This window comes from Acomys russatus, chromosome 6 (genome assembly GCF_903995435.1).
Source record: "Acomys russatus chromosome 6, mAcoRus1.1, whole genome shotgun sequence".
NCBI classification, from domain to species: domain Eukaryota; kingdom Metazoa; phylum Chordata; class Mammalia; order Rodentia; family Muridae; genus Acomys; species Acomys russatus.
This window is the reverse complement of record NC_067142.1, coordinates 41,402,408-41,416,532: the sequence shown is the minus strand read 5'-3', so window position 1 is coordinate 41,416,532 and position 14,125 is coordinate 41,402,408. Positions and strand designations below refer to the sequence as shown.

The window sequence follows — 14,125 nt, the reverse complement described above, 5'->3', positions numbered from 1 at the left end:
CCTATTTAAAGATGTGGGGCTCTTGTGGCCTATCAGTTCTCAAAGGCTCTGTGTTTCAATGTCACATTCATTTTAGGAAGACATCCACATAATTGTAGTGAACCTGGTTTTCTAGGGACGACTTGATTTTATTGTAAGTCCTAGGTCCTAAGAAACCTACGAAAAAATGGTGCTTCACTCTATGGAGAAATTTTACTCTGTGGATGTCTCCATCATCAGCTTCAACAGGAGCACATTAGATTTCTTAGGTACCATATGTTAAAATGCAACAAGGTCACATGTTAACATCAATTATCAGTACTCAGTTTTCAGTGAGAATACATTCCTCAGTCTAGGCTTTCACTTTAGATGCAGAACTGAAACTTTTTGCTGAGGAGTAATTATTGGCAGCAAGGAGAAAATATAAAGAACATTAATTTGTTAAGCACTGAGGAGTCTATGAACGTACTTTACAGGAAGAATTCAGAAATTCAAGTATGGTGGCCCTTGCCTGCCATCCCAGCACTCAGGGAGCCAGGCACGGGGATCAGGAGTTCAAGGCTCATTAACTAAGACACATTTGTAAAAGAGAGGAAGAGATGGAGGAAGGAGGGAAGAAATAAGGAAGGGTCCAAAACAGGGCACTGGGAACCTGGCAAAGATTTTAGAGAACAGTAAATGAGTAGGGTTTTTGAGAACTAAGAACCATCACCACAGGTTGATTATCTCTTATGCTAAATTTTGAGTTTAGTAGAATTTCACATTTTTAATTGGACTTTGCATAATTTGGGTGGGACCAAAGTTTAAAAATGAAATCGACTTATATGTCATAACCATTTTATAAAGAGCCCAAGAATAACTCTGTCCAATATTTAAAAAAACAATTTTGTACATAAAACAGAGGTATATAGTATGCGTTTTCTTTTTTTCAACATATGCATATTTGTTTATCAATGACACACACCATGACAGTACCTCATCAATGCATTAATTACAAAATGTACAATAATAGGAGTGTTTAAAGAAGGAAGTAGCCAGTTTCTCATTTGCTGTGGACAGGACCATAAAAAAAATTCCCATTAGGTTTTCTGTGTGCTACTTTGCTAGCAGTTAACCTGTTGAGGACATTTTATTGTTGATGAGCAAATCTTTTTCCATCTGCTGATTTTTTTTTATTAATTTATTCTTGTTACATCTCAATGGTTATCCCATCCCTTGTATCCTCCCATTCCTCCCTCCCTCCCATTTTCCCCTTATTACCCTCCCCTATGACTGTTCCTGAGGGGGATTACCTCCCCCTGTATATGCTCATAGGGTATCAAGTCTCTTCTTGGTAACCTGCTGTCCTTCCTCTGAGTGCCACCAGGTCTCTCCCTCCAGGGGACATGGTCAAATGTGAGGCACCAGAGTACATGAGAAAGTCATATCCCACTCTCCACTCAACTGTGGAGAATGTTCTGACCATTGGTTAGATCTGGGTAGGGGTTTAAAGTTTATCGCCTGTATTGTCCTTGGCTGGTGCCTTAGTTTGAGTGGGACCCCTGGGCCCAAATCTGTCTATCATAATGCTCTACTTGTAGGTTTCTAGGACCCTCTGGATCCTTCTACTTTGCTATTCTCCCATGCTTCTCTCATAATGAGTGAGTTAACCCAGAAGCAGAAAGACTCCATCAGCTGATTATTCCCATGTTTTTCTTGTGCAGGGCTGAAAAAAAAAAGCACACTGGACCATTTTTGAGGGCCATTTTCAGAAATCTGGAATGTGAACACGTGTGACCTGGATGGACAATAAAAGAAAGGACTCTTCCATAAATAAAAATTTATTGACTTAAAAAAAAATAAAGAAGGAAATAGCAATCCCTCACAAAAACTTGCATCTGACAATAGCATTTCAAGCTTGGCAGAGTTCATGTCACCTTTAAGCCAAATTTCTTGTCAGGAGACTTAGTATGCATTTTCTAGTTGTGGAGTCAGGTCATTGTTTGAAAGTTACAGATTTGGGGGCATTTCATACTCTTTTGGAGTTTTGGATTAGGGATGCTCCACTGTACTTATTTGAATAGGGACAATGAACTTCAGACAAATTTACATTTGCTTTTACATCCCAACTCTATATTTTTCTAATAGTTTGATGCAATTCTTTTCCCAAACGGGTTTGTGTTTTGTGAAAATTACAGGAAAGAATGTATGCGAATACTTAGGAGTGTGCCAATACTGCTCTGCCATTGCTATTACATGTGCTCAGTGACACTTTGCTGGGTTAGCTGTGCCCTCTGCTTGGGGCCTAGGACACTTTCTTCCTGATGTGTGTGTGTGTGTATGTGTGTGTGTGCGTGTGTGTGTGCTCAGTGGTGCTTTTGCTGGAAACCACTAGGTTTCTTGTAACATCTCTGGACATGGACACACAAAGGGTGATACTGGGTTTAGGTGGTAATTAATCTTAATTGTCAACTCAGTAAGATTTAGAATTCCACAAGGCATACACCTTTGAGTGTGTACTAAGGTTGTTTCTGAGAGGTTTAACCAAGTAAGATGATATCCTTAAGTGTGGGTGGGCTCTCAGAAGAGAGAAAAAGGAGAAAGTAAGTGAAGGACCAGCATTCGTCTTCGGCTTCCTCCTGCAGATGTGATGCCCCTTCATGACAGAGTGTACCTTAATGCAGTGGGCCAGGACAAACCCTTCCTTCTGTTCTTTCTGTAAGGCATCCTGCTGAAGAAATGCAAAAAGCAACCAACACAGGCTGCTTATGAAATAACTGGGACATCGCCTTCCACCTGTGCTTCTCCTGAATTCTGGTTGATTGGGGTTCATCTAGGGACAGCTCAATGCTTCTTGTTGTCATGAGATTTAAGTTATCTTAAGGTGCTATGTAGGTGCAAAGCAATGGGAAATAGACAACTCTCTTTGGTAGTTCTGAACCTGTACTTTAGACAGACTGCAGAAAATCCTTAACTTCCACATAATTCTTTCTGACCATCGTTTATGATAATAGAAAACATTCGATAGGACCTCTCAAATATTTACCTTAGACTTCAATATCCCAGAGATATAGTCAAATTGGAGCTGTAGTGAAGTGTAACTCTCATGTGTCCGTTGATTTAAAAAGAAAAAAATATATATAATTTCCTCCATTCATGTCAATTTAAACTATTTTTTCCAAGTTTTTATATGAGGCCTGAAGTAAAGATGCACAAAATATTTGTTGACGTTTTTTGTATACACTTTTAATCTGCAAGTAGTACTTGTGAACACTTGAAACAGAGTTTTTAAGGCCTTGATGTAACTGTAAACAGCAAAAATAATGGATTAAAACTTTGAAAACACAGAAAGAATAGTTAGCCTAATCTACCCATGTCTATGAAGCTGCTGCCTTGAGAGTGCACACAAGTGCCATGTCTGACATCTAACTTCAGGTAACCTTTTACAACATTAAATTGTTTTGTAAGCTTAAAGTGACATTTTACACACACACACACACACACACACACACACACACACACTCATACACACATATATAAAACTTATTTGCTATAATATGTATTAATATCATTATACTTAACTTTTGTTTAGGAGAAACTTTAGCACAAAATGTTCTGTGGGTTGTCTAGGAAGAGAGTAAGAAGCAGGGTACCAGTGAGGTTCAATATGCTAAAGATTTTAAAATGCTGATGATGCTAGGGGTGGCTCAGCAGTTTAGAGCACTTGGTGCTCTTTCAGAGGACCAAATATTGGTTCCCAGCACCCTTGTTTGGCAGCTCACAGCCACCTCTAACTCCAGCTCCAGAAGATCTGAGGTTTTTTTTTTGGGGGGCTTTTGTGGGTATCATCAACCATATATCACACATGTACATTCTACACACACACACACACACACACACTAACACACACCACACACACACTCCACATACCACACACACACTCCATGCGCCATTCACACTCACACACATATTCCACACACACTCACACATACACACACTCAACACACCGCACACACCACACACACACTCTACACACTCACACACACATTCCACATACCACTCAACACTCACACACACACACTGAATGAAGAGTTAACTGAAGAGAGACTGCCATCTATGCACCTATAGGGAAGGTGACATCTATTCTAGACAAGAGTTTCTCGTGTACAACTGTTTGATGGAGGGAGAGGGTCATACACTTCTGTAACATGCATGCGCTACACATCAGCTCAATAAACTCACTGGTTTACTAGGCTGGACTTGGATATAATTGCGGCTTTGCCCTGTCCTTGGTACCCTGTGTATAGTAAAGAGATTTTTGTTCATGTTTCGCTGGGAAAGGTTGATGCAATAGAAGTTAACACTATGATTTTTTTTTTTTTTAAGAATCAAACCCAATGTGCTGCATGATGGCTTTTTATTAAACCGTAGAAAATTTTTTATGAATGATATATTATTAATATATAATAATGGGTACATTGCTATAAGATGTGTTACTAACATATCAAAAACACTGGAATATTCTTTTTCTCTAGAAAGTAAAGAAAGAAAAGTCATGGTTAAGTAAGCCCTATTAATTTTTTTAAAAATTTCTTAGCCCATTTAGTCCAGAGTTTCTCAAAGTGACATTGCACATAAATATGACACATCCTCACCAACATATGCGTAAATGAATCACTGACTGCAACATTAATGTAGTGCTTGCTAAAAATGCAGCTCTGGCCCATCCTTTAAACTTTTGGGGTCATGCCTCCATGAGAAAGGGCCCTAAAGTAGTCTCCCCAGAAGACTCAGAAGTAGAACAACGGCTAAGAAATGCAGGTACATTTTCACTCTCTTCAACACTGTTTACTAGTTTGACATTGAAGGTAAAAGTGGTCTCCCCCATTCCTTGGCTTCTAGTGTTATTTGCTTTGTGATCTCTGCGGGGAGCTGGGCGTTAGTTCTGCTATGGGAAATATTTCGTGTCTGGGAATCAGAGATGTCTACTAAAGCAATGCCTAACAACACAGGTAGCCGAATGTGTAAGGTGTGGCTCTGCTGAGTCAGTTTTTTTTTTTTTTAACACATTCTTTTGGGATTTGAGTAAGGGACAGTGTGTCCGTTGGAGTTTGACTTAAAAATATCATTTACTTGAGAGCTGGGGAAATGGTGCCAGGGAGCAGGAACTGGAAATATTTTTTTCTTGTAAAAGGGCAGCCATTAAATACTTTAGGCTTTGCTAACCATGTAATTTGTGATGTGATACATGCCACTGTTGTACTGGAAACAGCCAAGGAAAATACCTAAGTGAACGAACAGGGCTGCCTTCCAATGGAACTTTATTTATAAAAGCTGCCTTTGGCCCTCGAGTTGTAGAATACTGACCTCCTTACTCAAAAAGCTCTACTATACACTCTGATGGTTAAAAACAACAGCATGGATAGTGAGTAACTAATTATAAGTTGCATTTGTATGAGCACACCGGTAAAAATACAGTCTTTGGTTTTTGGTTCTAGCTTCTTACTGTGAGTGTTACATTGGCCCTTGCATGACTAATCAAACATTGGAGTGGTTTGTAAATGTAGCCACAAATTGTCCTCTCACTATGAGGCTGAATCTAGTCCCATAGTCCTTTTAAATGGGCTAGCTGTGCAGAACAGTATAAAGGATGCTGTCTGGGTTCCCATCCTAGGCTCTAAGAGGCCATGAATCTTCCAATGTTGCTGGGCATCCTGTGGTACATCAAGGCAGATGTCTGCTGCCACCTCACTGCCTCTTATGAGTGAATCCACCTGAGAACAACTTAAGCCCAACTTAACAAGTTACAGAGAGATGATTTGAAAAAGGTGAGTTTGTTTGTTTTAAGCCTCGATGTTTTAGCTCTTTGTTATACAGACATGGACCTCTCACTGCTGTAAATAGGTAGCAAGGTCACAAGTTAAGCATGTGTTTGAAATTTCAGTAGAAAGCATGAAATGGTGAAATGGATGATGGTACATCAAAGAATGTTCTAGAATGAACTAGGGAAGTAAAGGCGGGCTGCAGGAGAGTACTAAAACTTCACTTCTGCCTGAACGTAGTGGCACTCACCAGCCAACACTTGGGAGACTGAGGCAGGGGATTATGAGACTAGTCTGAGCAACATAGTAAGATTCTGTCTCACAAACCCCTTTAGTTGAGTGAGCTCAATGTAGTTCATGAACTTCAGATTAAGGCCAGAAAACAGTGTTTTCAGCTGTGCTCCTGCTTTGCAGCTGCAGGCGCTGACTTAACTGTGGGCGGTCTTGTTTTCACAAGTGAGCGTGATGGAGAGAGGGAGAAAAGAGTGAGTTGGGAGGTTTAACAGAAAGAGGCAGTGGCTGTAATAAAAACGGTCATGGAGGATGCTGCTGTGACTGGGAGGGACCTTGCAAGGGAGGTCCCAAGCATGTTTGCTCCAGTGAACCATTGCATAGAACGCTTGGGGAACCTACCCGAGGGATACGCTTTTGGTTTCCAGAAAGGTCAGTACTTAAAGTCATGGAAGATCGCACTTTCCTAAATTGCTAATTTGGCCCAGCTTGGCTTCCTTTCTCCGAACTCCCTCCACCTTTATATACTTGTATTGAGGGAGGTTGATGCGAAGCGTGGCCATTTTGGCTTTATACACCAAGGTTGGGGCAGGTGATGTGGTAGCTCTTGTCCGCTGGTTGCCTGTAGTACAGCAGGATTCTGGTCTACCTCACGACACCCTCGGGTCCTCCTTTAGCTTTTCCAGTGTGGTGTGTTTGCCTGCGTTGAAATGGGAACCCGGCTCCTGGAAGATGTGATTTTTGAGGTTGGAGGTGGTGAGAGAAGGACATGCACTTCAGCTCATTCTCACGCGTTCCAACTTTAGCTCCGCCCCCTTTTTGATTCCATGCTTTCTATTCAGATTCCTGTTTTAACTCCTGCCTTCGTGCCTCATGGACCTAGCCCCCAGCATTTGATGTGAAGATAACAACTTTTTAGACCCGATGGTCGGTGCGGCTCAGTCTCCTATTGATGCTTTCAATCTGCATTCACACTTCTGCTGAAAGTCTCCAGGAAGACTGACTTCGAGATGTTCCTCCTTGCTCATAACTAAGAAGGTAACTTTTAAAGGGAAAAGACAAAATGCCATTTCCCTCCTTATGAATGTAATTTATATCTAACAATACCCACACATACGTATGTGGCATGAGAGCAGAAGTGAGGCTTTCCTGAGCAGTAGATCCAGCAAAGGGTGGGGAAGAACAGTGAGAGGTGAATATGATGCTTACATATGAAAAGGTTATGATGGAATGCGTTGTTTTACATACTAACTTAAAAATAGAATTAACTGCAACTTAATTGTAGAATTTCAAATGTCCTATAATCCAAGATGCTGTTTCAGAGCATTAATAAATACATACATTCATTCTATTAATAAATATTTAACAAATGCATACTTTGCGTGTGCGGTAACACAGCATAATTTCTTTTAACCTTTTGCTGCAAGTGGAGTGCTTAGTAAATGCATTATTAAAAATATTGTAGCATGTTAATAGATGTTTTCAACATTTGATATTCATTTTCTCTGTCATCGCCTGTGAATAACTAATGTTGAGAGAATTCTTTTTCTGAGTTCTCCAAAACCGCCACAAATGGCACCTCAACTTTCATCTGACCCAATTCTCTCCTCCTTCAAAAACTCATTGCTTTTTTTTTTTTGTACTGAGTTTTTTCAACCAACTATCTGTGTCACTGTGTTTTCATATTGCTGGGCTTAAACATTAGTATCCTGCAGCTCCCTGCTTTTAAATTAATTTCTTTAATCTTTGCTCCTGTTTTCTTCACCTGGCCCCTCTGCTGGTAAATTGTCTGTAGATTCTTTTTAGTCCCTCAGGTGCAGTTGATTCTACATAATCCTCAGCCAAGTTGTAGTTCTTTTTCTGCCCCGACTCAACCCAACCCCAGCAGTGTGTTTGTCTTCGCTGCAGTTTGTCTTTCTTTTGTTCCCTGGAATTATACTTCTCAAACCTCTTTGTTCTGTGCAGTTCTCTAGCCTGTTCTGTTCTTTACTCTTTCAGAGTGTTTGTCCAGTTAAAGATCTTTTTTTTTTTTCTTCTCCTCTACGTCTGTCCCCTCCCATCCACCCCCTCTTCCCGTCCTGAACACGCTCTGCTCTGCTTTTCTTCAAGGATACTGTATTTCAGAGGGGTAGAGTAACCCTGACCTTGGGTCAGAGCATGCTATATACACACCTTTTACCCAGCTTCATGCTGTACTGACCGGAAGTGTAAAATAACCACAGATGGTACCCGTGAGCGACAGTTCTGCATCTCCTTTTCATCTTGGACTGAGTTTGTTCTGTAACATAAGTTTTAAGGCTGTGTACAGACTACATATGTGTGTGGTGCTCCTCCTCGTTTCATGTGATTTTTGGCTCATGTTGCATATGTTATAAGAAGGACCGTAACATGGTTTGAAACAGGGTGAGGGTCAAGTGTGAAAGCAGAGGAGGAATAAATCAGTCCTACGTTGCTTCCTTTTTCTATGCTATGTGACATTCTAGAAGAGAGACAAGGAAGAAGGAAGAAAAGGAAGAGGGGAAAGTAGAAATACGCGCGATTAGGCAGGTTTGGGAGTTTCTCAGCTTTAAGATGAAGAAACTAAGCGGAAAATGATAAATTGCTGTTGCAGATTCCTGCCTGCTGTGCTACCTCAGCCCCTTGGGAGGTCTTTGTCTTCTAGTGTTGGCCACTTGTAAGGGTTTGTTGTCCAGGAACCTGCCCCTTTGATGGAACACACTTGAGAGTTCAGAGCTGTGTCACTAGTTCCATAGATGATAAGTAGACTCTGAGACGTCTGTCTAGCACCAGGACTGTAGCTTGGTGGAACAGTGCTTGACTGAATTGTGAGAGATCTGGGTTCAGTCTCTAGCACTAGGTAGCAAAAAAAGTGTAATCATTTAGTCCCTGGATATTGTAAACAACTGGGATCTCTCTTTAGCATTGTATGGTTTTTTTTTTTTTTTTTTTTTTTTTTTTTTTTTAATAAAAGTCAGGTGAGACCTATTAAAGATACCCATGTATAGGTTTACACATAGAAAGAAGAGGGCTGAGTGCCAATGCTTTCAGTGATCAACTTATGAAAGATGAAAAGCATTTGCTGATTCTTCATAAGAAGTGCATTTGGCTTCTAATATTTAAAAGCTGCCATTCTGAGCTATGTAGTAACAAGAGTATAAGGTGAAATTTCACAGAGCCATGAGGAAAGAACCTGAAGCCTTCAGCTTTAGTTTGGGATGGGGTAGGCAAACTTTTTGGAAAGGACTACATGCGTCAGGTCTACAGGCTGCACGGTTCATGTTACCTCTCCTTAGGGAAATGCATTTTACAGTGCTCGGACCCCAGTGAATAAGCTTCAGTTTGCCTCGTTACTATTCTGTTTGAAGCCAACAGAGGCAAAGTGCTCAACTAAAAACTTAAAAAGCCTTCCACAAGTTTTCCTTATGCATTGACTTCTCAAATGTGTTGGAAACCACCTACATAAATGACTTGCTCTCTTCAAACTTAGAACTTCCAAGACAAGATACACAGAATATAATCTGCTTTAAATGATATTTTTAAAAAACAAACAAACAAAAACCAGCATCCCCTTTCTCTTGCCCACCACAGTACTAAAGTGCATTGCTTTAGTAGTATGGAGGACAGAAGCAATTAAGATTGTAGTTCATCTTACACAGAGAAACAGTGAAGTGTAGGCCTGGTTGTGATGAGTGTTAGCTCACTGGTTTAATTTGTGATGGTTTATGTGTTAATAACAGTGTTTAACTCACTGGTACTCACTGATGTTTAGGAAATAAGATGTGAATCATAGATTATCACACAGTAGTTAAACATCGGATTAGAATTTTATCTGTAGAGTCATGGGTTGTAGCTGTAATACAATCAAAGGCAAATAAGACTTTTCTTTTTTAAAACATTTTTTATTTTTTACATATACACTTATGTTATTACACATAAATACAATAAACTACCTATAGCTAGAAGAACCATGACACAATCAGGAATTATGTAAGTGTTACATTCTTACTGTTTTGGCTATTTGTATTTGACAGCCTTGAAGAAAACATCTTTCCTATCTTGGTGTGTCTAAAATTCTGAATGTAAATCTGTCTCCATCACATCTTGCAAATAAGACTTTTAATGACCCAATTCCACCCGCCAGCTGTTTAGCTTATTGGTGTAGAATAAGCCACAGGACAACAATATGTGATACTGTTCGCTAAGAGAAAGAAGTAAAGAGAAGTTAAAACAGAAAATATTAAGACCTAAAACATAGCAAAGCACATTTTGAAATGGTTCTAACTATCTTTAGGAATTAATACACCATTAGAAAGTTAAAAGGCAAAGTCAAGTTGAATATGCCAGGCCTGCTGTATTCTGGTGTGTATCTTAGTGATGCTTTATTCTGATGAACAGTACCCCTGCTTCTCATGTTTCTGCTCATTCTGACTCTTGTTGCATAAAAACAAAGGGGCAGGTCTATCTGTGCTATGTAGGTAGTGTTCCATACAGTCTCAACTTCCCTTCTGGTTCCTCTTTTAGTTGGGGTCAGTGGGCTGCTTCTTTCATGCGTCCATCAAAGGCCTCACATGGAAGGGTTAACACTATATGGTACGGTTTTAACTAGGTACGGGAGAAAATTGAGGGGAGGGTCTCTTTCCTCACACATTGAACAACTTTGGCCTTTCAAACCCATGTTAAAACTGGACAGTATCCCAGGTAGCAATGCTGTCATATTTGTAGATCAACGTCAAAAGTCTAACCTGTAGGAGTATTAGATTCATAGGCCCTTTGGTTTATCTGTTAATACAGCTTTATGACTTTGGGGGGAAAACTGTTAGCTGACATAATTGTTCAACATCACTTCAACTTCTATAAACAAATTAGAATAAGTATATTCATCCATTTATCTAAACTTGATCTCCCAAGGGGAGAAAGATTTCAGTTGATATATTCAAGGAAGAAAATGAAATTGAGCTTTGGGAAAAGAAAAGCACCTGCAAGCCACTTAGAAGTACAAGCAATTTGTGAAATAATATTTGCTATATTGTGGTGCTAGATCTGAATTGTAAAAGGCAGTACTCAAAATGCAAAATAAAAGGGTTTCATACTTGTGCTATTTTATTGGGACTCATAAAAAATAAGTACAACTTGCATTTTATTTCAATGTTACAAAGTCAGCTATTTACAAACAACAAAACAATGCCTCCCCCCAAGTTAGTGGGACTAGAGAGATGGGTCAGGAGTTAAGAGCCTGTACTGCAGGACCCAGGTGCCGTTCCCAGCACTGTTAGAAATGGGTCTGCAGCAACAAGAAAATGACCACAGAACTCAAAGCATTTTACTTCACCAGGAGATTGTGTAGCTATGCAAAATGAAGCAGGCAGGCATGCCCCGAGGGGACACCTTGGGGATTTTTATTCCTATACAAAGGGGGAATACTGTGTCTCACTTGGACTGGCCAAAAATTGGCTTTACATTCTCAGGCCGTTTGCTAGTTCCAAAGGGCACAGGTAGTTGTGAAAGTGCCACTTGTGAGAACAGGATACACCCTTCAGTCCGAACTTTGTTTATCGTTTTTAAGATTTATTTATTATATATATGATGCTCTGCCAGCACATACACCTGCAGGCCAGAAGTGGGCATTAGATCTCATTATAGATGGTTGTGAGTCACCATGTGGCTGCTGGGAATTGAACTCAGGACCTCTGGAAGAGAATACAGTGCTCTTAACCTCTGAGCCATCTCTCCAGCCCCCAGTCCATACTTTGATCTTGGAAAAATGCTTAGATGGTGGGGATTTTTTGCCAGATGGCATCTTTATGATTTTTTTGAGAGATGGAACAAAGTTTCATTTAACTCTTTGATAGAGAGAACAAGTCCTGGACATTTCTCACAGCAGTCACATTATATAATCCTGCCACTCCAGGTAAACTTTTGTTCTCAGTTGACCTCTGCAGGCAACTGTGTTAAGTGCACATATAAACACAGGCAAATAGTTAAAAATATTTTTTAAAAGGTAAGAAATGAAATTCAAGATTTTATTTGTATTGCAAACAGTTCCCAAATTCATGACTGACCTAAATTGAAGCAGAGGCCATGAAAGAACTTGTCTGGCTTACTTAACATGGTATAAGAAAGCTCAGCCTGCTTTCTTTTATTTTTATTTTTATTTTATTTTTTATACATTTCCTACTATAACAATACGGCAAATACATGGTATGTCTGTAGTCCATCTTGAAAGACTGAAAAGGATGTAAATTATTTCTTCCAGTAGTCCCATTGGATAAATTTATAAAGGATAAATATATAAAGTCCCATTGGATGTTGCCTTTACACCAATTAGGGTGACCCGTTCCTGAGACTTCACTAAAAATATACAATGTTGGGTCCACCTGAATCTGTAGATCAGAATCCATTGTTGGTGCTAGGGATATGCATTTCAAGAGGATCTCCAGATGTTTGGGGTGGATTTGGATGTACCTTCACATCTTAGGTCCTGGGAGAAGATGTGCATGCTGGCTAGTCTTTGTCAGCTTGACTCAGACTAGTTACCTGTGAAGAAGGAAGTTCAGTTGAAAACCTGTAAGCCAGGACTACGGGTCCAGGGACTGCACTTCCTACAGTGGCCTATCACACATTAATAATAACTGAGAAAATGCCCTTATAGCCTTGCCTATGGTCCAATATAATGGAGGCATTTTCTCAACTGAAGTTTGCTCTTCCCTGATGATCTTGGATGCGTCAAGTAAGGAAATCTAACTTTAACTATGCTTTTCAGGAGACAGCTGCAATCTTAAATCTTGGTTTCATGCTTGAGTTAACAATTTGAAATGATGTCCTCCCTTTTAAGTTTGAATATTATACAACTGTGAATCTATTCTGTGCTTCCTACTCAGAAAAAGTAACTATGTTCAAAGCATCCCACATTACAATCCAAGGAGCATGCATTCTAGTGATTCACAGAGAACTTAGCACATTAGAAGTTTCATGCTTAAGTAAGAAGCAGTCTGTGGCTTAGGAAGCACCACTGGACAGCAGCTCATTCTCCTGTAGGAAGGAAGCAATGGCAAGGTTTTGTTGGGTGGTTGAAGAAGTGACAAAAGCTTTTCTTTGGTTGGAATGGAAAATTCCTAGCCAGAGATTGGTTAATGGTGTCAGATTGGGATAGTTTTAATGTAAGATTTCAATGCCACCACCTTTGAATGTCTTTGTATGGTTTGTATAACAACTTGGAAGACATATGGGCTTTACTTTAATAGGTTTGTGGTTTCTGTTTATACATTTTAAGGCCTCCCCTCAAACCATCCCATTGTATATAAAACACTATGAGAAAATATTTCAAACTTTTTTATGTAACTATCCTAGTATCCCCACATAGCATTACTCTGCTAGTAACAGTGTATGTGTGTGTGTGTGTTCACATGGAAATGCAAATGACAGAGAACAACTTGTGAGAGTCAATTTTCTCCTCTCACCATATGGCTTCCAGGGATCAAACTCAGGTAGTCAGGCTAGGCAGCAAGTGCCTTTCCCACTGAATCATCTTACAAACCCCTGATATTTTAAGCAATCTTATAAAATTGTGCTTGCAAGGGTATTTTTCACAAAAGTGTTTGCCAGGTAAGAGTTAAGTATCTTAACGCTAATGCGTCAACAATTTAACATGTTTTCTATATTACAGTGGAAAATAGAATAAATTTTAAATATTTTTGTCTTTTGTCAAAACTGTATCAAAGATTTGACAACTAGATTCTTTTTGTGCTGTTGATTTATTCTTGCATTTTTTTGTGACACAAATACTTCTAATATTGAAAATGAGACCCAGATTGTACTGTCAGATAGAGTGACAAGTCAGTCTGGTGAATGGGGGAGAGCTTTAGTTACAGGTGCTTGGTTCCTTCTAGGTAGTAAGGAAGTGGATGGAAAGAAGAAACCCAGGGTGAAGATGAGGAAGGGAGCAAGTCTTCCTTAGCAGGGCAGCTCTCCCTCATAAGGTATGAGGTCTTTATAGCCATTTCTTGATTGAGATTTTTTTCTTTGCGTTTGTGAGTTCATGAAGAAGGTCTGGGAGATGTAGGGATTGTGGAGCTTGGGAAGGTGCTAGAAACCTCTGTATTCCACTGCTGGTGGCT

The 14,125-nt window shown here is 39.7% G+C and overlaps 1 non-coding gene across 1 annotated transcript; it reads left to right on the top strand.

The window, feature by feature from the left end:
• Nucleotides 1-988: 988 nt before the first annotated feature.
• On the top strand, nucleotides 989-1,109 carry LOC127191210 (small nucleolar RNA SNORA32). The gene has a single exon (XR_007830834.1). It is a non-coding gene; the product is annotated as a small nucleolar RNA SNORA32 (small nucleolar RNA).
• The last annotated feature ends 13,016 nt before the right edge of the window (nucleotides 1,110-14,125 follow it).